This window comes from Bacillus rossius, chromosome 5 (assembly GCF_032445375.1).
Source record: "Bacillus rossius redtenbacheri isolate Brsri chromosome 5, Brsri_v3, whole genome shotgun sequence".
Classification (NCBI taxonomy): domain Eukaryota; kingdom Metazoa; phylum Arthropoda; class Insecta; order Phasmatodea; family Bacillidae; genus Bacillus; species Bacillus rossius.
Genome location: NC_086333.1, coordinates 31,984,712 through 32,009,154, shown reverse-complemented (window position 1 = coordinate 32,009,154; position 24,443 = coordinate 31,984,712).

Genomic DNA, 24,443 nt, shown 5'->3' with positions numbered 1-24,443 from the left:
AAAAAATTAAAAGCCGCAAAAGTTCGAAAAATTGGATGAAATTGTATTAAAATTAAGTCATTACGAACTAAAGTGTCCGGGGGATGGTGGAACTTTTACCCAAAATCTACTTCTCCATAAAATTTTGGGGGGGGGGGGGGGGAATGCAAAACCCCAAAATTTCGAAAAATTTAAAAAAAAATTTAATATATACGTATACTTTTTTACTATTTGGAGTGTTTCCGAGCCATTCGGGGTCCTCAAACTACCCTCCCCCCACAAGGAGTCAAAGACCCAATAATTAAAAAATTTCCCAAAATTTCGAAAATCTATTTTCTTTCGATTTGGGGTGTTTACGAGCCATTCGGGGTCCTCAAAATCCCCCCCCCCTCTCAGGGGTCAAAACCCTAAATGTAGAAAATTTCAAAAATCATTCTCTTTTGATTTTTAGTGTTTCCCTGCCATTCAGGGTCCTCAAAATTAACCCTTCCCCATCTGGGGACATAGCCCCAAAATCTCGAAAATTTCAGGAATTTCAAATATCATTTCTTTTGATATGGAGTGTTCCGAACCATTCGAGGTCCTGAACCTTCACCACCCCCCCCCCCCCCCTTTTCAAAAAGTGAAAGCTACAAAATTTCGAATAATTGGAGAAAATTGTATTAAAATTAAGTCATTACGAACTAAAGTGTACGGGGGATGGTGGAACTTTCACCCAAAGTCGACTTCCCACCCAATTTTGAGGGGGGGGGGGGAATGCAAAACCCCAAAATTACGAAAAATTTCTTAAATTTAAGAATACATTTTTAATATTTGGAGTGTTTCCGAGCCATTCGGGGTCCTCAAACTACCCTCCCCCCACAAGGAGTCAAAGACCCAATAATTAAAAATATCTCCCAAAATTTCAAAAATCTATTTTATTTCGATTTAGAGTGTTCATGAGCAATTCGGGGTCCTCAACATCACCCCCCCCCCCCCAGAATGAATAAAGGGGTCAAAACCCCGAAATTTAAAAAATTTAAAAAATCATTCTTTTTCGATTTTTGTGTTTCCCTGCCATTCAGGGTCCTCAAAATCACCCCTCCCCTTCTGGGGACAAAGCCCCTAAATTTAGAAAATTTCAGGAATTTCAAATATTTCTTTCGAGATGGAGTGTTCCAAACCATTCGAGGTCCTGAACCTCCATACACCCCCCCCCCCCCCCTCCTTCTCAAAACTAAAAGCCCCAAAATTTCTAAATATAAGAATATATATGATTGGATGTTGGCATGTATGACGTCGATAAACTCTTACACTGTTTGACTGATCGCCATGAAAGTTGGCACAGCGAAGTGTTTTTATGATGGAAAAGGTTTTTATGCTATCCATTTTTTTTGTAACTCGCCGCTAGATGGCGCTGTAGCGCAACAACTTCTAAACCTTTCAACCGATCGCCATGGGTAAACAGAAAATCATAGGTTACAGATACACAAACAGTAATTGTGTGTCTTTTCTTAATGTCCACCACACTGGACATATCGCTATCCATTTTGCTGTAGCTCGCGGATAATATATCACCCGGTGTTCAGCCCGGGCGAAGCCGGGTACTGCAGCTAGTATCTTATATAAAATTCTCGTGTCACAGTGTTAGTTACCATACTCCTCCGAAACGGCTTGACCGATTTTTATGAAATTTTGTATGCATATTCAGTAGGTCTGAGAATAGGCTACTATCTATATTTCATTCCGCTAAGTGATAAGGGTTGTCCACCCCTAACATTTTTTGGACAAAATTTTTATTTTTTTATAATGTGGCATTAAAAAATATATACAACCCTAAATTTTCACCCTTATATCACTAACCCTTAATTTTTAATAGAATTTTATATTTTTCAACTCCGATCGATAGCTTACCAATTACACTTTATCAACCTTCCCCGCATACAGTGAGCTCATTACCTGGATTAACACATAGACCACATATTAACATGAAATTCCATCCCTAAAGGAGTGAAAAAGTGATAATTTCATTTTATAACAGAAAAAATCATAGGTCATAGACATACAAATAGTGAGTGAGTGTCATTTATCTATGTCTGCCACACGATCATATACATAGTAAGGTCTGGCAAATTCATATTTTTGAAGTTATACTTCTATTGCGACTTCCAACAAGGTTACGTTAAACGTTTAACGCTCCTGGGGAGGGGTAATAGAAAGAGAGAGAGCGAGAGTGAATGCGTGCAACTCGAACGTGCTATTGTAAGGAACTAAGTAGAGAGTAAGAAAAAAATAAAGATCCTGACAGTTTGTGGTATCGCCATATTTGTTTCAATTTTCAATACCCTTTTTGTATATTACAATTTATATTGCAGAAAAAAAATCATGTTTCATAGACACATAAATAGTGAGTGTGTGTCATTTCTCTATGTCCACGAGGTCTCGCCAATTTTCGTCAATTTTCTCCTTGGGGCGAACCCGTCCGCTTAGTTAAATAAACAGCTTTTATCGTAGAATGATTTCATGATTTATTTTAGTTTGATTTGATACAATATAATTTCACTAAAAATCAATTTCTACCCCTTCCTATTTTCATTTCCACATTATGAAGTTTCACTTCTTCCGCGCGGAGGGACTCCACGCACTATTTTTGCATGCAATTAAAAACTATTTTTTAATGATGCCAAAGAAATATAACTTCTCACGCGCGTATTTAAGTACACGCACCCAGTTTTTTTCTCCTTGGTGAGACCAGCCCGCTTAGTGGAGCTCGCAGCGGCTAGCAAAATAAAGGCGCCAATAACAGTTTTGTTCTTAACTTCGTCAATAGATAGAGTTATTTGCCTTGAATTTCAAACGCACCATCGTTTGATGCGTTTGTCATGTCTTTAATTTTCGTTTGTTTGTGCAGTATGCGTTCCTATACCATTCATCCGATTGCGATGAAATTTTGGTGAGTGGTTATGCGCATGCCCGTGAAGGTTTCGAGACGGTATTACTATTTTGCAATAGTTGGAGCACAAATCTTTTCAAAAAATGTGTTTATTTCATATTATATAGCGGCACGTCTTCTGTTTTTGATGTATAAGTGCGCACGCATGACACAATTTATTTAAATATAAAAGAGAAGCTGAGATAGAGTGATATATAGAGTGAGATAGAGAGAGACAGTGATATAAGTTGAGATAGAGCGAGGTATAGAGAATTAAATGGGTTTGATAAAGAGATATATAGATGTATAGAGCTATATAGAGATTTATATATAGAAGAGATAGAGATAGTGGGAGTTATATATGTATCTATGTAGATATAAAGAGATAAATAGAGATAGAGAGATACATATATAAATATATAGATGTAGATAGAGATAAATATATATTTAGATGATTTTTATATGTGTAACTGCTTCAAACATATTAAAAAAACAAAACTGAATGAGGCATTGAAATGCATGCCGAGTATTAGCTAGATAATGGAATCTTTTTAATATTATTAATCTCTTATTTTTAAGCTTTTTTCTATAGTGATTTATAGAGTCTAGACTACATACAGACCACCAATTTTTTTTTAGATATACACAGGTAAATAACTATACACTGGCAGAACAACGTCTGTCGGGATCTGAAAGTGATATAAATTATTTTGCACACTTGACATTCAAATTAAGAAGACAATAATTACTGTCTACATCTGATTTCTAAAAGGTCCCCTTCACCCTGTGTTCAGCCCGGGCAACGCCGGGTACTAAAGCTAGTAGGTATATAAATTTTTAATTATATATCACGTTGCATCAGAATCTTCTTTATCTAAAATAAACATGATCAGTGTGAAAAAATGTAAATGTTTAATCACTAACGTTAGGTCGACTAACTAAAAGTAACATGTATCATGTACACGTTATTTTTAATTAATTTAACCTCTTGAAACGGTTTGCATTCAAAAAAATTATTAAAAACCAAATTTATAACGCCGAACATTTTTATTTCTTAGAAAAAATAAAAATCATTATTATCAGAAAATTTCAAGTGTGGCTTTGATGAAAGAAAATCCACATAGGTATACGTTTGTCTGTAAATCTGTAAGGGGGTGCCTCCCATTTCAGGTGATGATTTTATATTTATATTAATCACTGATAAACTTTTAGACTTGTTCAATTGTTTAACTTTCACGAAATAAAATATACATACAGCGCATACTTTTTGCATAGGCAATTAGCTGTCAAAGTTACATTTTTAACGTTTTTGAGTTGTACAAATAAGGAGAATTTTATTTATTGCAGAACTGAAACTTTTTAGGTTTAACTGCAATACCACTGGCTAATTCATGATGTGGTTTGCATTTCCATCACAAAAACTCATTTATGTTTCTTGGCTGTCAAAATCGTAACAAATTTGAGAATTTTGAAATGCCAGGTAAAATAAATTAATATTTTCTGAAGGAAATTCAAACCATTTTTTGAAGTAGCCAGTGGCATTGCAGTTAAACCTAAAAAGTTTCAATTCTGCAAGAAATTAAATTATCCTTATTTGTACAACCAAAAACGTTTAAATTGTAACTTCGGCAGCTAATTATGCAAAAAGTATGGGCTGTATATATTTTTCATTTAGTGAAAGTTAAACAATTGAAAAAGTCTACAAGTTTATCTGTTATTAATGTAAATATAAAATCTTGACCTGAAATGGGAGGCACCCCTTAAGGTATATTTGTTCTAAGAATATACTTCATTGAAAGTGGTATTATTTCGTTACCAAGTGAAACACAACCTGATTCAATTTGCAAAACTGGCAGTAAAATATTAATTTAATTAATTATTTTCTACAGCCCATTAATTAGGTAACGATAATTATATTAAGATACCCTATAATTTTGCGATATTTTATTGTTTCAAGCTAGACTTCAAAATCCCATAGATACTTGACCACTGGTAATTAGTTTATTGACGGCCATGACATGTACAACTTGTTCTAGTATTCCACTCGGTCACACTGATTGAAGCAACGATAGTGATGTATGTTTACTATTGGTTCCTACAACAGTAGGTCGAGTGCCGGGCGAGCGAAGCTTCAGTGACATTCATGAAAATTGTGTGTACTTGTATGCCGTCTATCTTAGTATCGCTTTGTAACGCAAATTGTTAATATTAGATTCCAAAACTGCAAGGAACATGTGAAAAGCTCACTACTCTGTGTAAACACAATATTTAATATACTAATTACAAAAATTCATTAGTTACTAATTTTACACCCGTAACTAAGTTACATGCAAAGGTGTTTGGGCGTGTGACCTTAATTTCAACTTCCATTCGCAGTCAAACAATCACTATTCATTAGTTACACAATCAAATAGTTATGTAGTATATCTGCCCGGTGTCTGTATGTTGAGAATAATACACTGTTCTAGCATTTTTAATAATTTTTAATCATGTATTTAAGGATTTTCGCGGAAGTGTCCTGCTATCTGAAATAATTTGTATGTTTCGAAATATTATTTCGGGTTTTAAATTTAGCGACTTGGCACATAAATCTGTAAGTCCGATGTTCTAATCCAAGACAAATTATACTACGAATAACTTATGTAATTATTTTAATACGGGATTCATTACTTATTTTGTCTCACATAAACAAATAAATTTAATTTGCTGGCTCACAGTAGTGAAAATATATTCAGTGAAAGTAATTTACGGATGTAAAAACACTTTCAAGAGTGTATTTTATTTGTTTAAGACAAAACAATGACTCGTGATATGAAATACCGATATTGAAATCACGAATAAACACGTCGTTACATAATAATAAATAAACACTTATTTTGTTATAAAACAGTTAGTTGTTTATGCTGATCATAGAGAAACAAAGCATTTATAGGCATATATAAACTACTTTCTGTAGTGACTCTTCCTAAAAATTAGTCGCCGTAACTGCACTGTATGACTGATAAAGATCCTGGCCATACGGAGTACCTTATTTGTTTGTTCATTTTTCTTGATACGTGATATTTGTATAAATAAGTATGACTACAAATATAAAGAATACAAGTCTAAAATAGTCAATGCAACAAATGCATTGGACTACATATTTTTAACATTAAAGAACTATCTTTATCATACTCTACTTTAAATTTAAAATAACTCATTTGCAGGTAGTGGAAGAATACGCGGTAATTTGTTATTTACGGATTTGGTAAATAAATAATAATTTATCTGTTAACTTATACAGTATAATAACAAACAGTTTATATTAAAAAATCTATAAGGTTATCGCATAATTAGAAAACAATTTCATGAAATGAAATGGAAGAAACGTTTAAGCGTAATGTAGGACTCTTGTTAAGTTACTTAGTAATACGTTTTCATAACTGTATGAATACGAATTTAGTACAGCATACTCCTTACGTCATGTTAATTTAATGTGGGTTAAGGTAATTTTTGAAAAACCTTGACGATAAAATTTTATTTTAAATTTACAATGTAAGTTTTAATAGTTCAAAGTGAGGTCTACAACAAAAAATAAACACACAGAAGTACAAATGTATACCGTACAGTGTTATCCTATCCATTCAAGGGTAACGCCTAAAAAACGTGAAGTGAGTCGTATTACGATAAAAATAATTTATTTATTACAATAAATGTTGCTTTCATTTTGTATTTTTTTCGATTATATTTACTTGCATAATCTAAGTCTATTTACACGTAATTTCTCCATATAGTGTGAATATACATTCCATTTATTTCGTCAAAGAAAATACTAATAAGTGTAACTTACGCGAAAATGATTTCTAGTTTTGGGGGCATTCAAAAGATTGTCTGCCCAGCGAAAATCATACCGCAATTGTTTCCTTAAAACCAACATCCTTCTTCTCCCAGGTGTTTATTATTTTCATTATACTACAAATAAATTACCGGTATGCGTAAAACAATTTGTACGGCAATGTAAAATTATGCTGTATGCACTAATATATAGGTAAAATAAAATCCACTTACCTTGCAGAAGTTACATGTTCACTGATGTACTTTCGTCGAAAAATTCTTCTGGAGTGCTAATACGTTCACCAGTCACTGCTTCAAATATACTACTGACGCCAAACCTCTTCACGCAGGACTGCAGGATGGGCAAGATGGTCATAAAATCGCTTATGATCCTTCCCGTTTCCTGTTGACCGGCTGAAAACGGCACGCACCGCTTTTACAACATGGCATAAAATGTTTCCCCGACCGCCTTCAAAGCAAAGATACATCTGTCCAGGGAAAAAAAAATATTATTGCGGTATTTTCAAAGAAGGGCAATGTATCCGAAAAATTATCTCCAAAAAGGTAAAGTTTCTAGAAGATAATGCTGGAACATTAAAACATTCAAAAATACAGGTTCTCACTCTCTCTCTCACTCTCTCACTCTCTCACTCTCTCACTCTCTCTCTCACTCTCTCACTCTCTCTCTCACTCTCTCTCTCACTCTCACTCTCACTCTCTCACTCTCTCTCTCTCTCTCTCTCTCTCTCTCTAAGATGATGAAAAAAATGAACTAAAAGAATCTCGGTTTCTCGGTTTTCAAACTTGAAACCATATACATACATGTCTGCAGTAGCGCGGCGTGACCGCGCGTCTCCACATATCACAGCCAGCGAACCGCCTTCCCCCTGCTCTTCATCCAACCTACCTCGGCGCTGATACCCTGCACCTGCTGAGTGTCACCGACATGCACCCCGCGCCTCCCCTCGAAAAGTTTCTCCGGCGCTATCTGCTGTCTGGATACTTCTGTAGAAGCCGACTCTTCCAGATTGATGTGTCTCAAACTGGCAGTGCCTTTGTGATCTGCCTCGCGCTTTCTGAACATCTTCCCAGGCAGCTGTTGTTCGGCCTCTGGTAAGACCGCTCCCAAAGATTACTCGGTGGTTGCAATCTCTAACGGGTAGAAATCATGTTGCAATTTTGGAGCACTAACGACCAAATTTCGGCACTATTGGGTTATAAGTAAGGTTACCTAGAAATAGAAGCTTTACTAAGTGTATATATATATATATGTGTGTGTGTGATTTTAAGATTTTATCTTCATGTCATTTTGAGAATATCATGTAGGATTAGACATACCGCTCTTGGAACATTCTGTGTACGCCATTTAAATATGTCGAAACATTTTATGAATTGTTCTTTCACACAGACTAACTCCAAATTTGTAAATTATATTCAGGCGATATCGAGGTACTTAATCACGGGCTTGTTGTGTTCCATGTTCATCTACTATGTTTCTGCAATAAAATTAATATTTTCTCAGAACAGTAGCCCTAATATACTTTACTTTATGTCAACTTTTGTAATTTAAAGTATATACATATAAATAAATATTTTGAATTAAAAATGGATATATAAAATGTATTTGTGTACGTTCATTTTATTTTATATATCGAATCAATTTTTGTCACAAAATGAGTAACGGCTTGTTTCCCATATATGTGACATGTAGGTATAACAACTGGCGATAGAGAAGATGGGATAAATTATATTTTGTAGAATGAACTGTGGTGAGACATTGTTGACTTTCCAAATTTGTGCAGTGTTGTTAAGATTTTATTTAAATTTTAATTAAGCAAATAGGAAAAGTATGTTCCGGAGCAACATGAGACTGAGGATTATTGAAATCAGCTGGTGGTCGTGTTGGAATTGCAGAAATGGCCACTAAATTATACATATCCGCATCATACATTAGACTAATCGTGAGCAAATATTAATGAATTTCGCACATCTATTAATGATATATGCCTATAAATATCCGAAATTTTGCATAATTTTATGTACTGTTTTACGATTATTCCATATATTCCTAAAAATTTCCCTAATTACCCTTTAAAAAATATATCTAAATATCACTTAATCATCATGAAAATCCACAAAAAGATACAATTAAAAAATTAGCCATAAATTCATTCAATCTGTATTAACACATGCTTTTTAAACTTCAAAGCCATCTATCCATCAGTTATTTGGTTATTATTTAACTTTACAAGTATTTAGAAACAAATATGTAAGCATTTTTGTAATTAACATCTGCGTATTAAATTTGAAGGGCTTCAGTGTTTTGGTTAAGAAATTATGCATGTGTACGATTATAGAGCATGTTGTGTAAAAATGGTTTATTAATGCATGAGTGTATGTGTAACTGGGCCTTGCATATTAATTTTTTAAAGGGCATAAATGTTTTGGTTACGAAATTAGGATAGGGTATGCTTTTAGAGCAACTTGTGTTAAAATGGACGATTTTTGTGTAGGTGTATTTGTAATGGACATCTGCGTAGGAAATTTGAAGGGCGTAAGTCGTTCAGTTACGAAATGAAGCATGTTGTTATAAAATGGATGATTTGCACATATATTTATGTTGTTCAGCCAATAAATGTGTATTTTGGAGGACGTAAGACCTTTGGTTACAAAATTAATCATAGGTATGATTATAAAGCGAAATAATAACAAAAGGGCGTAACTGTGTAAGCATACTGGTAACAGATGATTTTTTTTGCGTCTGAGCGTTTTTATCGTGAAGTTGTGGCTTCTTTTTGGCCTTTTTCTGTGGCTTTTCAGGATTAAAAAAAATAGGATACGTAATTGCTTTGTGACTCTTATTTTAAAAAAAGGACATTAGGAATATTTCTAGGGAAATATGGGAATACTTGAAATTTTTCGAAAATTATATCACTGTGTGCCATTTTGCTGTCAAAAAACGTTCCCGAAAGTGCTGATGTTTATTAAAAATTCTAGGACCCCAATACTCTTAAAACACCAAATGTATTTATGTGAAGTTATATAACACAATTGTATTTTAATAACAACATTTGTAATTATGATATCGAAACTGTGGTGTCCTCTGTGAAGTAGTATAGTGTATAGATATAAAAAAATAAAAAAATATTAAAGTTAATTCTGTGACCTGATGTTGGACAATTTCTTTTATTTTAAATAGAATTTATTTTTATTTTCGTTCCCTTAACTAAGCTGTTCTATGTATAAAAGAATATGTATGTATATACATATGTTTTTGCTCAAAAAGAAATTTATAACGTGTAAATTACGAACATAAAATCTTAATATTATATTTTAATACCTAGTAATGAATGGTTAAAACTTAATTTCCTAACTTCTGCGACTAATGGTTTGGGATGTATATAATGACTGTATGAGTCCGACAGTCGGTTAAACGTTTGAATTAATACACGTAAAATTTTATTTAAAAGAATCCAAGGGAGTTTTGACACAAGGTAAGTACTTATAGCTGGCAACACTGATATATTACCTTTAAATAAATATACAAAGTTACAACAGTTGCCCCTAATCAATATTTTCTTTCATTTACAGTAATTATATTAGATAGTTTTGGGTCGCATTTTTATTACAACATAATCGGCCATAAAAGTTGCAATTTTGGAACACTAACTACCATTAACGGCAGTAACCAGCACTAACGTAGCACTAACGAATGCATTCATTGAAGTTTACGTATTGTGCTTTTTCCTTGACGTCAAGCCAGCCCGGATCACTAAATCGGCCATAAAAGTCGCAATTTTGGAGCACTAACCACCAAATTGACTAACCAGCACTAACGTAGCACTAACGAAAGCAATTATTGAATTTTTCATATTGTGATTTTTCCTATGTTTCCAGGCCAGCTTGATGTCAAGCCAGCCCGGATCACTAAATCGGCCATAAAAGTTGAAATTTTGGAGCACTAACGACCAAATTTTTGCACTAACCAGCACTAACGTAGCACTAACGAATGCATTCATTGAATTTTCCGTATTGTGCTTTTTCCTATGTTTCCGGGCTAGCTTGACGTCAAGCCAGCCCGGATCACTAAATCGGCCATAAAAGTCGCAATTTTGGAGCATTAACCACCAAATTTTTGCACTAACCAGCACTAACGTAGCACTAACGAATGCATTTATTGAATTTTTCATATTGTGCTTTTTCCTATGTTTCCGGGCCAGCTTGACGTCAAGCCAGCCCGGATCACTAAATCGGCCATAAAAGTTGCAATTTTGGAGCATTAACGACCACATTTCGGCACTAACCAGCACTAACGTAGCACTAACGAATGCATTTATTGAATTATCCGTATTGTGCTTTTCCTATGTTTCCGGGCCAGCTTGACGTCAAGCCAGCCCGGATCACTAAATCGGCCATAAAAGTCGCAATTTTGGAGCACTAACCACCAAATTTTTGCACTAACCAGCACTAACGTAGCACTAACGAATGCATTTATTGAATTTTTCATATTGTGCTTTTTCCTATGTTTCCGGGCCAGCTTGACGTCAAGCCAGCCCGGATCACTAAATCGGCCATAAAAGTTGCAATTTTGGAGCATCAACGACCACATTTTGGCACTAACCAGCACTAACGTAGCACTAACGAATGCATTCATTGAATTTTCCATATTGTCCTTTTTCTTTTGTTTCCGGGCCAGCTTGACGTCAAGCCAGCCCGGATCACTAAATCGGCCATAAAAGTTGCAATTTTGGAGCACTAACGACCAAATTTCGGCACTTACCAGCACTAACGTAGCACTAACGAATTTTGAAAAAAAATTATTCCCGACGAAATATGACCGGGCCCACTTGACGGACATCACTTTTGTTCGGTAACTTCATCCTCGGCCGGGAGGTGTTGTTCGCGGGGGGTCCCCGGAGCGCCTGGAAATATTGTTGCCATGCATCAATTCCCGCAGAGTTATTACTGCGCGCCTTTTCATTCCCTAGTTAGGGAGCTGGTCGGCGCGGGACGCCACTCGTTTGTCACGGCAACGCCCGGTGTCTTGTCGCCGAGTCGCTCCGTCGTCCCGACGCCAGCCTCAAGACGTTACCATGTCTCACTCTTTCACTCCCACACGCAATTATAAGGGTTCAGGTATTGAATATTCTACACCTGTACCCTTACAAAACATGTCTTGCTTGTGTTAGAACTCCATCCTTGCTGAACAAAGGAGAAGTTCACATGCTGGCGGAAGTAGTTTTGTATTGTTTTTTTTTTTTTTTTTTTTTGTTTTTCACTGTTCGTGATTTAGGAAAACTGGAGTTAGTTTTCTTCGCGGGCTCCTTGTTATTCCTGTCACTATTTTGCTGGTTTTCTCCACGTGCTCCTTGTTTTTCGTGGCAGAACTTCTGTTGATATTTCGTGTGTTTCTGGTTATTTCTGAAAAAAAAAAACAATCCCTGTATGTAGTTTTTTTTTTTTCGTATTGCGACCAACAATTTTATTCAGATTTTCGCTTACTTAGTGAATTCCTGTTACCAAATCATAACCTACAATATTTTTCATCAGGTGTAATTCAGAGAGAAGTATTCATTACTCAGACGATTCATGGGTCTTGAGACAGCTGGGATACGCTATAATACTAGAATAACTTCCTTCTCATTGACGTCTAGCGAAGCCCTCCCTCTCTTGCTATCGTGAGTGAGCATCCCGCATCCCCCATGAAAGAGCGACTGCCTGTACAATAGAGCATATGGCGATAACTGTTGGTAAGAATCGGCACTACTTACAATAAGTTTTGTGCATGAAATAAATTAACTCTCACTGATGAATGAAGCTATTGTACATAGTTGATGCCTTGTAAACTCATAGACTCATAGCCTCGTAGCCTCGTAGCCTCGTAGCCATGTAGCCTCATAGTCAGTTGGAACCTAGTGGTCTCATAGCCTTGTAGCCTTATAGCCAGTTGGAGCCTTCTAGACCGGTAGCCTTGTAGCCTCGTAGTCAGTTGGAGCCTTGCAGCCTCGTAGCTTTTTAGTTTTGCAGCCAAATGTCGTTGGAGCAGTCGTATCCTGTGACCAATCGTATCCTACTGACGGGGTCGTATGCTACTGAATTGAATATTTGTGTAAATTTACGTCCTTTTCATTAAATGTGCGTAGTCAAGTCTTTAGTATGGTATCCTACTGATGTGATTGTATCCCTGTGATGAGATCGTATCCTACCACATCCTACCGAGTTGAATGTGCTGCCAAATGTGCTTCCTTTTTGTAGAATTTGCTTATAAATGTCCTTACTATTTTTAAACTGCTTCCGAATGGTCAAATATGTGTCCTTTTTGTCGAATGTGTATCAGTTTGGTCGAATATGCTATCAAATGTGCTTCCTTTTTATCGAGTGTGCTTCCATATGTGCTTTATTTTTATCAAGTGTGCTTCCAAATATGCTCCTTATTTTAAATGTTTTTTGACATGCGTTTTAATGTAAATAGGTCTTTCTTTGATTCGCATATTATTCTAGCGGTCGTGGGTGTATGAGCGAATCCCAGACGACAGGAACACTCAGTCCATCTCTGCCTGTGGTGCAGTGCGGATCGGCTCTCTTCAATACGTTTCCTGATATTTAGTAGTTTTTCCAATGACGACCTGTATGAACGGTCTACCATCAGCAGCGCAGGATTCAACGGCAGCAACGTCAACAACGGCAGAGATCTTGGTGGAAGGTCTAGCATTGACGTCGCGGACACAGATGGCTGCGACGGTGACGGAAGCGGAGACCTCGATGGCAGCGACACCGACGGCGATGCAGATCTAGTTGGCATCAGTGATACCGACTGCATAGGACAAACCATCAGATGCGGTTCCATCAGTTAAAGTTTCGCCAGCATTTTCGGAGGACGGACGGATTTTAATCGCGTCAGTGCCCAAATAGCGTGGTACATCATTCAATAACACTTCAAATGCTCGCAGACATGAAAGAGGTGGATGTCGGAATGCGTCGAAACCAGATTCTAGCCTCGTGCAGAGCACTGTTTATTAAAACTGTGGCCGATTTGTTTCCTTAACTGGTATTCGGTTTGGAAACATTTTCGAATTCGGGCCACGAGTTAGGTCACGGTTTTATCCCAACAGGGCAGTGCTTATTCGCTACCTTATTTTAACGTCCTTGAATACTGTCCTAAGGAAGTTTCTAGCCTCGTGGGTTCTAGCCGAGTCCAAGTCCTATATTTCGCCAACGTTTCAGTCAACAATGCCTTTACCATCTTCAAGGTAACTGATGATGACGGCTGTAATGACCGAAACATTGGTGAACTCTTCGCCTCCGACGTGGCTGGGTCCTACACGCCAAGTAAATTTAGACAATTGCCGCGACTGCCTGTGACACATATTAACTTTCTTTTGGCACGGAATCATACTCCTGCCAAATAGTGACAGATGAATGCTTCCCGTAAACCGAATCACAGAACAATATTTTACAAACCTTGTCCAGTTCTTCAAAAGAAATCCTCAATTAGTTATTTCTTTGCGTCATAGCTATTGGAAAATAAAATTTCGTGTCGCAACTAAATGTTGTTTTATTTTTATTTTGGACCATAGTTTATTTAAAGTAGTAAATTTATTAAAATTTATGGTTGGAACATTACGAAGTACACGATAGCTAGGAATTTATTCTCCATGTTTCAAATACAATTATCAAAAACTCTTCAACTAAGTTAACATTTAACTTTTATTTATAGTCCACAACAAATGATAATCTCAATATAAATATATATGGAAGTTGAATGTATTTTAGAAAATTCCCCCCTCTTATTTTGACCAAGAGTACACTTTACAATAGCACAGTATTCTGGATTTCGAAACACTTTCGGTTTACAGATAATGACACACTTTTATTCTAGCTATGGTGCATGTAAATTAAATCTTATTTTGTAAAGGAACAATAATCTTTAGTGTAAACAGCATTTTAGAATAATTGTATGCTTACATTTTGTATCTTTAGTAATTTTAGTTGTGTTAAAAGTATATGATTGTGTTCAAAGGTTTTAAAAAATATTTTATTAGCGGCAAGTAAAAAAAACATCAAATTTTATTTTCGAAGATGTATTAATATGAGCGTGATGAAAGTAACCGTTATGGTTAATTTATTTTGATTTTAAAATAATTAAATTATTTATTAATTTTTTTGTTAAAAGTATTTATAGTCATATGTTTTGAAGAATACAAAAATATTATATTAAATGAAATATTCCCTAGAGTAAATGTGTTGGATTTCAAATAACTTTTAGTAGCTAACAGTTTTTTGAACAAATTTTCAGATAATTAAGATTTTAAAAATATATTCATCTTGAAAGGTTCCGCTGAAATATATTGTACATTAGGGAATGGTAACGCAGACAATCTATGAAAAGGAACTATGTGCTTACTTATTCATATACAAATGAAAGGAAAAAAAAAACCTCAAGCACAGTATTTCTAAAAGCTCGTATGAAAGGAATTTATTTCAACTTTTGATTTCTTCAACACCACACGTTTTCCTTTTCACCGCAGCAACGCAAGGATTCGACGGGCTCTTCCGTCACGACCTGCCCCTGGTGAGGCCAGCACGCGGCAACCGGCCAGTGCGGCGAGCTCGGCGGGCGGCGTGCCTTGCAGGGGTGCGCCTTTCATCGGAAACCAATTCCAAGCGGTCCCGTGCGATATCGGCGGTGGGGAAGACGGATGGAGGCAGGAGTAGACTAGGAGAGAGAAAGAGACGGACATTACGGATAGCTGCGCCATGCTTCAAACCGCCAGCCACCTCCGTTACAGTCCTCAGTTTTTTACCCAGCCCTCCTTAAGTCTAGCGGTTTCACTACCCTTTATATATATATATATATATATATATATATATATATATATATATATATATATATATATATATAGTTGTCTTGAAATATTGTAAGGGAAACTAAATCAATTGACAGGTTTTATTTTTTTAACGAGCGAAGTTGATGCGAATTTTCTAAATTACTGCAGGATTTGAATATGACTTGATGGTAAAAATTGTGTGGTACTGATGCGTGTTTTATGTATTTATTATGTTAGCGGAATAGGAAATTCCTGAGCAAATAAAAACTATTTATTTAAAAAAAAATTCTAAACGATTTTAAAAATTTACTTTTTTTTATCAAAAAATATTTTGTTTTATATTCCCACCTCCTATTTTATTTATTCCTCCTAACTTAATTTTAAGTACTCTTTAAACAAAAAAATAATTTAAAATATACTTATAAATCTGGTTATTGTTTTAATATTTATTTAAAACTCCATAATTTTTTTATTTCTATTCTTTATTTGGCTTGTATATATGTTTAAATTTTCATTTATTCTAAACAATTTAAAATATGGAAACCTAAATTATCACCGAACGATTATCATTCGAGGGTCGCTGGTTTGGTTGGTTCCCAGCTATGAGGGACGAGCTTTCGGATTCGACTCTCGGGAAGAAGGTCGGAAATTTTCAGCGTTCCTTGCTGATCGTACCGACAACGTACTCCAGCGAGATCAACTATTTGTCGGGCGAGTTACTCAGGCAGCGAGTGGTACTCACTCCCAGAGTACCAAAATGAGAGAAAAACTAGTCGGAGGCCCGTAATAGGGCGGACCCATGCCATTCACAGAAAACCTCCTGTAGGCGAGATTGGGGGAGAAATGTTTACGTCAGTTACGTCAACGTCCCGCCGTGGCACGGCTACAATGCGAACCTGGTCTTCCCTGGCGGCGGTCCACTGCGTCCTGAGTCTGCAGGGTCGTGTCCGAGCAGCAACGCGAGTCAATGAAGCGGGGCGAGTTGGAGTGGAGTCTAAGACGAGTTCCTGGACGACTGGCGGACGAGTACCGAGGAGTCACTTTATTTAGGCGAGTGTACGGCCAGAATAAAACTCATAAGTACTCACCGTGGTTTCATGTTCACCGACTGCGAGGAGCTTATTTATGGTAAGTAAAACATAGAATTAAAAGAGTTCTCGCTTGAAGCTTAGAAATGAACTGAACTGATTAGGTAATTTCTGTTTAATGAAAATACGTGTAATAGCTACATTGCAAATGGTGCCTAAAGCCAATAGTCCCCTGAGGTGTCGCAAGTAGATAAGACGTAAGCATGAAGAGTTTGCTTAGAGACTTATAGTATATATATACACATATATATATTTATACACACTTACATTCATATGTGTATATATATACTTTAAGGCTTCAGGATGTGGAGCTTGGAGCGGGTCAGTGACCGGTCGGCATATTGGAAATGTGACGTCACGGCTGCCATATTAGATTACCTTTTACTGTGAAATTGGATACCCCTACTGAAATTTAAAAAAAATTATGGAGTCGTGAAATTTGATACCCCGATTTCATTTTCAATTAGAAATGCCAAAATAAATATCTTAATTTATAAAAATTTCTTAAATAATAATAAAATATAAGTAATTGATATTTTCTAACTCAATCAGTTTGGGGTACAGAATTCGATCCTAGGATGGGTAATAGAATAAAAAACATAAAAATTAAAACAAAACAAATATATTTTTTAATTTTTTTGTAGTCATGGCTTCTGGAGATTTCGTTTAAATTTTTGGTTTAAACACTAATACAAATGTTTTAAACATCCTTCCCCAAATTATTTACCACACCGTGACTTACCCCCACTATTGATACGATGGAATTTATTATTTTAGATGTTATATTCGCTTATCGGCTATTAGAATGAGATGCTGCTGAATTGGTTTAAGTTTTTACCCTCTAGAGTAAACACTAGGTTGTAATTTACTTGTATTGTAGCATCCACCATATTTTCGGTCATTTTGGACACAACATCAAATATTTTTATTACATTCCAATAAATTCGAAAAAAATTCCAGAAGTCAATAATCAAGTTTCTTATTAATATTGCGATATTCAAACTATATCGGTCCTTGGATCACTTTCTTGTAAGTTTTAAATGTAATTTTAGTCTAAAAATTGCTTACTTGCGTACATATTAGCACACATATATTTTACCAGAAAAGTCTAGGTTTCTGGTGCATTAAATAAAACAACATTTTTTTAGTTCTATACTTCTACATGTACAAAGGAAACACGTAAGGATCATCTATTTATTGAATTCTACACTAATCTGAAACCAGTCATTTACATGGCTTGGCAGGTCTTTACAGAGCATCCTTTCCTGATCTTGACCAACACATCTGTCACGCTTGTACCTTACTGGGGATAGGTTTCTGAGACAGTATTATTCATGACGCTTGCGATTGTGACACTGTACAAAATATTATCACATTAGATGCAAGATAACCCAAGTGTACTTAATGATAGCACGAGAGCATTGGGAGAAAAAGCAGGTCGTTATCGTTGCCGGTCCTGTAGACATCACTGTTCTTACGACTGGCGTAACTGCTGCACTCATTGATGTATCTTTAGAGACCGGAAAAATTCGCGAATTCATTTCGCGATAGGCTAAAATACAAATCGTTATACCTCAATGCTGCCTCTGCTATTGGATCACAACACACCTGGATGACTCTGGGCCAATGAGAAACACCCCACCATAGCTTTATCGAATCACAGACTGCTACGCTGGAACGTCTCACAAGACAGCAACCAATCAGTGGGTGGCATTTGTCCGAGTGTACGTAGAACTATGGAGTTCATCCTACAGGTCATTGGACCCGCGAATTTTTCTGGTCCCTTTGTATCTTGTATTGATGCGTCTGTAAACGATGTTGAAGTACCTGCTACCGGAATCTCTTCTGTCGTCAACGTTGCTGTCACCGGGGTCACGTTTACCAACGAAACCAACGAATTTATTACTGATAGGTCAGACTGGGCTGAAGAAGTTTCCACACATGGTATGTCAGACTGGGCTGAGGAATTTTTTACGACTTATGATATAGATACCGCAGACTTCATCGTCGTTTATGACACTGCAGCAATAAAGACTGATGATGGAATAACTGGGAATAATAACTAGGTACCAGGAGAATCAATCCTCGCTCTTCCATAAACAAAGACGATCTGAGAGTCATGCTGAAATCCTGAAATTTATAGATCCAGGCACAAAATCCACGTGATTATAAGGAGCTAATATTTTTTCAGCTTGTTACTTATCATATTTTGCCATTTGTTTTGAGATAATGACGATAGAATGTTTCACCACATTTTTTACACAGAAAAGAGTTTTTTAAAGTTACAATGGTCAGTTTTATAATACACGGGGCTTGGCATTGAAGATGTATGTAATGGCTTTGACTCAGAGGTAAAAATAACAATTTGATGAAAGTCCAACTAGTAATTAGCTAACATTTACATTTAAGTGCCCTTTTAAGTTTCAATAGTGGATAAAATTACTACAGCATAAGTCGCATTGATATGTAACAAAAACAGTGTTATTACGATCGCGTATCACACATATTCGCACATTAAAGTTTATGGCATAACCATAGTAGGCACAGTTTGGTGTTGAAACACCCCAAATCAATTACACCTTAATCATTGTGTCACTGCAGCTGATGGTATAGATGCAATGGTGTTTCAAAACATTGTCACTTAACTAATACACCAGGATAGTCAAACTAGATGACCCAAACTCTACCAAAGCTGCAGGTATACTGAGGTCCCTGTTACCTGGGTCTCACTTATAAACTAACAGTCGCTGGTTTCAATATGTTATCTAAAAAAATTTCATCTGTTTATTTCAATGGATTGTTTTTATTGTCTATTAATTTTTAAAAGATTAATAATATTCGATCAAAATGACTTGTAAATAAGGTTTTATAAGTTTTAATGGTATAAATAAAGCCCGCATATCTAAGTTCATTAAGTCTAGTCAATGTTTCCTTGTAAATGGATACGTTTCCGATATTTTGCGAATAAAGTAGATGTCTTAACATGTAAATTTTTGTTTTAACTTACCATGACCGGTAATCGGTTTCTTCTGCTGATAACATCTTATTTACATCTATACAGACAATACTCTGGAACTTGATGTAAGTTTTTGAACATACGCAATTGCTAAAAACTTTTTCTGTTGAAGAAAAACCAAAAACTAAAAATAAAAAAATATATAAATAAAACAAAAAAAAAGTTTTTAGCAATGGCGTATGTCCAAAAACTTACATCAAGTCATGCGCTCCCATTGCACAAATCTTTCAAAGATAATAATACTCTGAAAATCACTAGTCCCTTTAACATCACTATCAACATCCTTATATAAAATCAATGTCATCATACAAGTGATGAAATTCATCATTTAAGCACTATAATTTCAAATAATTTTAACGCGTCGTTTCCATCGTTTCTGTCTCAAAGCCACACCACAGTCTTCGATCTTGTCAGTTTCAGGTGATTCTTTATTGTTCCCAAGTGCACATAAATAACAAGTTGTTGGTGAAGGTTTTTTTTTTTTTCATTTCCCGTTGTATTTCTTATGTATGCTAAAGCTTTCGAGTCTTAATCATTAGTGATCTTTGAGGTAGTAATGAAGTAGTTGCTTTATAATATTTTTTCTAATACACCGCTTGGATCCAAATTATCTGAAGTTGTAGACTCGTCTGTGTCATCAGTGTTGTAAGGTGTTAACGATGATCATGAAAGGTATTTCTTCTACTAAAATATTTCTGGCACTTTCTGCAGCTTAGAAGTTCTTGGGAAGTCCCAAATATACATTCACTTCTCTCATGGCGCTTAGAATTATTTTGCAAGTTGGACGCCTTGCTGCAGTAACGACACCAGTGGTCATTCAAACACGTAATTTATATTAGCTTCTGTGACTTATGTTAAATACATACTGATAGTTTTTTTAAATAAAATACTTAAAGATTTAATTATTTTAATATTGATTAGTTTATGTTCCATGATGTTCTGCATTTCACGAACAGATGTTGCATGATGAAATGATTCGGAGTGTCGCAATGTAATGCGGAATGCGGAATGCTTGGCTATATATGAAGTCAAATGCTCCATTTAAATACATGTGTAGACAATATGGCTACATTTTAGCCCCTTGAAGTAATGTTCAAATATGATTAGTCTATTTAAAATTCATAGAAAATAAAAAATATCAAATTAAAATTAATGGATAATGATGGTCGTTGTTTTGGCTAACATGTTATACCAGCGACTGTGAGTATATAAGTGAGGCCAAGTGGCAGGGACCTAAGTTTACCTACAGCTTAGGTGAAGTTTGGTTCTTTAGGTTTTGACATTTCTGGTGCAAAATTTCAGTGAAAATTCTTGAGAACTTAATGGCATCCATACCAACAGCTGCAGTGACTTTAATTATCAAACTTTGCCTACTGTGGAAAAGAAATAAACTTGAACGTGCGCGGATGTGTGATACATGATTTATATAACTCTGAATACGTTTCATACCTGTGCAGCATGTGTCGTAGTAAGTTAATGCATTTGGGAAACTTAAACATGCAAGTTAATTATAGTAAAGGACTAGTTACAAGTTTATCAGAATCTAATTGTAACTTCTGTGCTGGCAAGGCCTTTGCATAAATGTTCAATGCAAATTACAATTAAATACACCACTGACTATTTAATACTTTAATAAAGTCTTTTCTGTGAAAAATGTGATTTAAAAGAACGTCTTCGTGAAGATTTAAAAATAACATAGCAATATATGTAAAGCTACAAACTTATTTATTATCTTCACAATCATGTTGCTTTCGTGCAAATTCGACCGACGAAATAAGTTAAAAAAAAAACTTTATAATACTTATTGTCTTAAGTGCTTCCCAACTCTGGTATACGTCTTCAAGTTGGACCTTAACAAATATTTTAGTTTTAAAAGTGAGAAATTATTTAGGTTGCAGTTCTGAGCGTCCGAATTTTTTTAATCGAACAATATTTTACAACCACGGTGAATTTTGTAGCTGTGGCAAAATTATTTCTTTAAATTTTCTCCTTATATTTTTCAATTATTTTTTGACGTGATACTTAACTACTCCCCCTTATTAGTATAATAAATTAATTTCCTGCAGCAACAAAAATTCGTTGGGGTTAAAAAACATTATTGAATGAAACAACTAATTCACTCTGTATTTTATCTGAAAAACATTATTAATTATTTATAGTCAAAAAATAGCTCTGCTCAAACTTCAAAGACAGTATACCAGACTTGAGAAGAACTTTAGACCCTAAATTGTAAAAATGTTTTCATTTTATTTTTACGTGATTAACCAGCAGTTTGTCGGTCGAATTCAAACTTCCCTGTATAAATGGCTTGTCTTCAGTGTGACTGTCAAATCACCTTTGTAGAAGAGCGAGGATTGTTTTTCCTGGTAGTTATTCTTCATTGTTATTTCATCACCATTCTTTAAACTGTTGGATTCTACCTGAGTTGGTGTTAAGTAGGCTAATAGACATTAGTACATGCTTCATATTTACACCATTGTATGCGTCTCTTTAACGATAGTGCTTAACTTAGTTATGTTGTATAACGGTATACACTCACCAAATTGTATACCTTTCTCGCAAAGTTCTTTAAATGTAGTTATTGCTAATAAATGGTTCTTATCCGTATAATAGTTAATTGGCCTTTGTAATTATGTATAATTAGTCTTTTGAAGATTTGTGTTTTCAATTCGATAACTTGTAATGGGAAAAGCATTACAGTTTGTTGCAGGGGCGTGCGAGTGTACGCTAGCCTGATTGGAAACGCGTATAATTAAGTGTGAGATACTGTGCTCTAGGCTTGGTTCCAAGTTACAACTTTTATTAATGTTGCTAGGTTTGTAAATGTTTAAAGAATTTTTAATATTGTATATTCTTGGGCCAATGGTTAGTACCTTATGGCTGAATTGTATGCTATTAGCTTGTTTTCTTGTTAACACATAAAATTCGTAGTATAAAATGTAATTGTTTTCCTTTGACTTTGGTGAGTTAAATTTTTTTTCTTAATCCGATTTAATGGTAGCTATAATTTTGTCTCTTGCATGTGGCTGCTGCTTGTAAATTTATTCAAGTAAAAAGTTTTTTTTTCACCTTTGTCTGTAAAGCTTATTATATTTGTACCTGAAATAATAGAAAGGATAGAATAAAAAAAATTTGTTTGAAATAAACAAAAACTTTAGAAGAAAACAATTATCCCTATATCGGGATCTTGTCTTGTAATTGACGTTGTTTTGTTCTGAGTTAATCTTCAAACGTCTCTGTACAATGAGAACAAATTTAAATTTTAAATTTTATAACACCAAATTACATCTCCAAATTGAGCAATATTTTTATTATTTGCTGAGAAATATGTCAATTTAAGTTGCCATTATTCTAATTTGATAAAATTAACTGGCTTAAATACTTATAATTTGTAAAAAAAAAACTTTGAAGCAAATACAGTAGAATTACTTTTTGTTGATAGTGACAAAATACTACGTTCAAATAATAACGGTAAAATTATTAACATTTCATAAAAGTTTTCATCTTAAGAGTTTATTAGCGATGTATAAGTAAATAATTATAGTCAATACATTAAAATTCACATTAACAAAAGAAAAAATAAAATAATTGGTTAAAGGGATACTCCTGGTGATTTTATGTCAGTTGTTGAAGAAATAAAATTTACTGCTCCAAGAATTTAAGAAATACCTGCTATATGTAGGGAGTAAATAGAAGAGATATAATTCATATTCCACTATGTTATGTTTATAATACTAAAGGTGTTTTTAATGTTCAGCCAGTTCATATACCTGTATTGTACCATTACACATATTTAATATGTCACTGCTAATATTACTCTCATATAACTTGACAATCTTAGACGTAAAGTGCAATGATTAAACAAGAACATTAACAGTATCACACTGATCAGCAAAATTAATTTTTTGTAACAGTTCAAAGTACTGTAGTTCTTTGAAGGAAAAACAACATATATGTTCAAAAAAGAAACATTAAACAAAAACGATATCATGAAATTATTTATACTTAGGTCCTTGTTGAAAACATAGAATAAATTACATAGTTTTAGAAATAATGAACAAATGCATCTTTTACTGTAAAAGTTTATGACTAAAGACGTGTTTTCAACAATTTATGTAAGTTGCTTTTAATGTAATAAATTAGCAATATAATCTTTTGACACAATACCTAAAAAATTAATAATTTTATGGCTGAACGACTACTTTTCTACATAAAATTTCGTTTATAGGTCTCACATTCAAAATAGCAATCGTTCATTCAAATAGGGTCAGTTTATAATTCACCGAAATTAACAAGAGACTGTTAATAGTGTACCGATATTTTTGGTAATGGGGTTCGCTTTGGCTAGCTGAGGCTCAGTGGTAGTCACAAGAAACTTTCATTAGGACCACTGAGTGTATGTAAGAACCAAAAAAATACAGATATTGTTCAGTTTCAAAATTTGTTGTACCACTCATAAAATATACGTTTTGGATAAGTCTTATTGCTGATAGTCACGTTTTAACAGTGTTTTATGATCGCGGCAAACTCATACACAAGCAATATTGTTTATTTGATAGTGTGTGGATAATATAGGTGAAATGTGCAGAACAATGTACTCACGGAAATTGCCGCTCACTTCACAGTATCGCAGATAGTGACGTTTTATATATCAAAACAAATAACAACTTTACTAAAATAATTCGCTATTGTTGCTAAAACCATTATTGCATTAAATTTAGTAGATTCAATAACACAACATACTACCGTAGCACTACTCCACATGGGACGCTAAAACATTCTTTTTTAACAATTTAAAATGTTTTTAA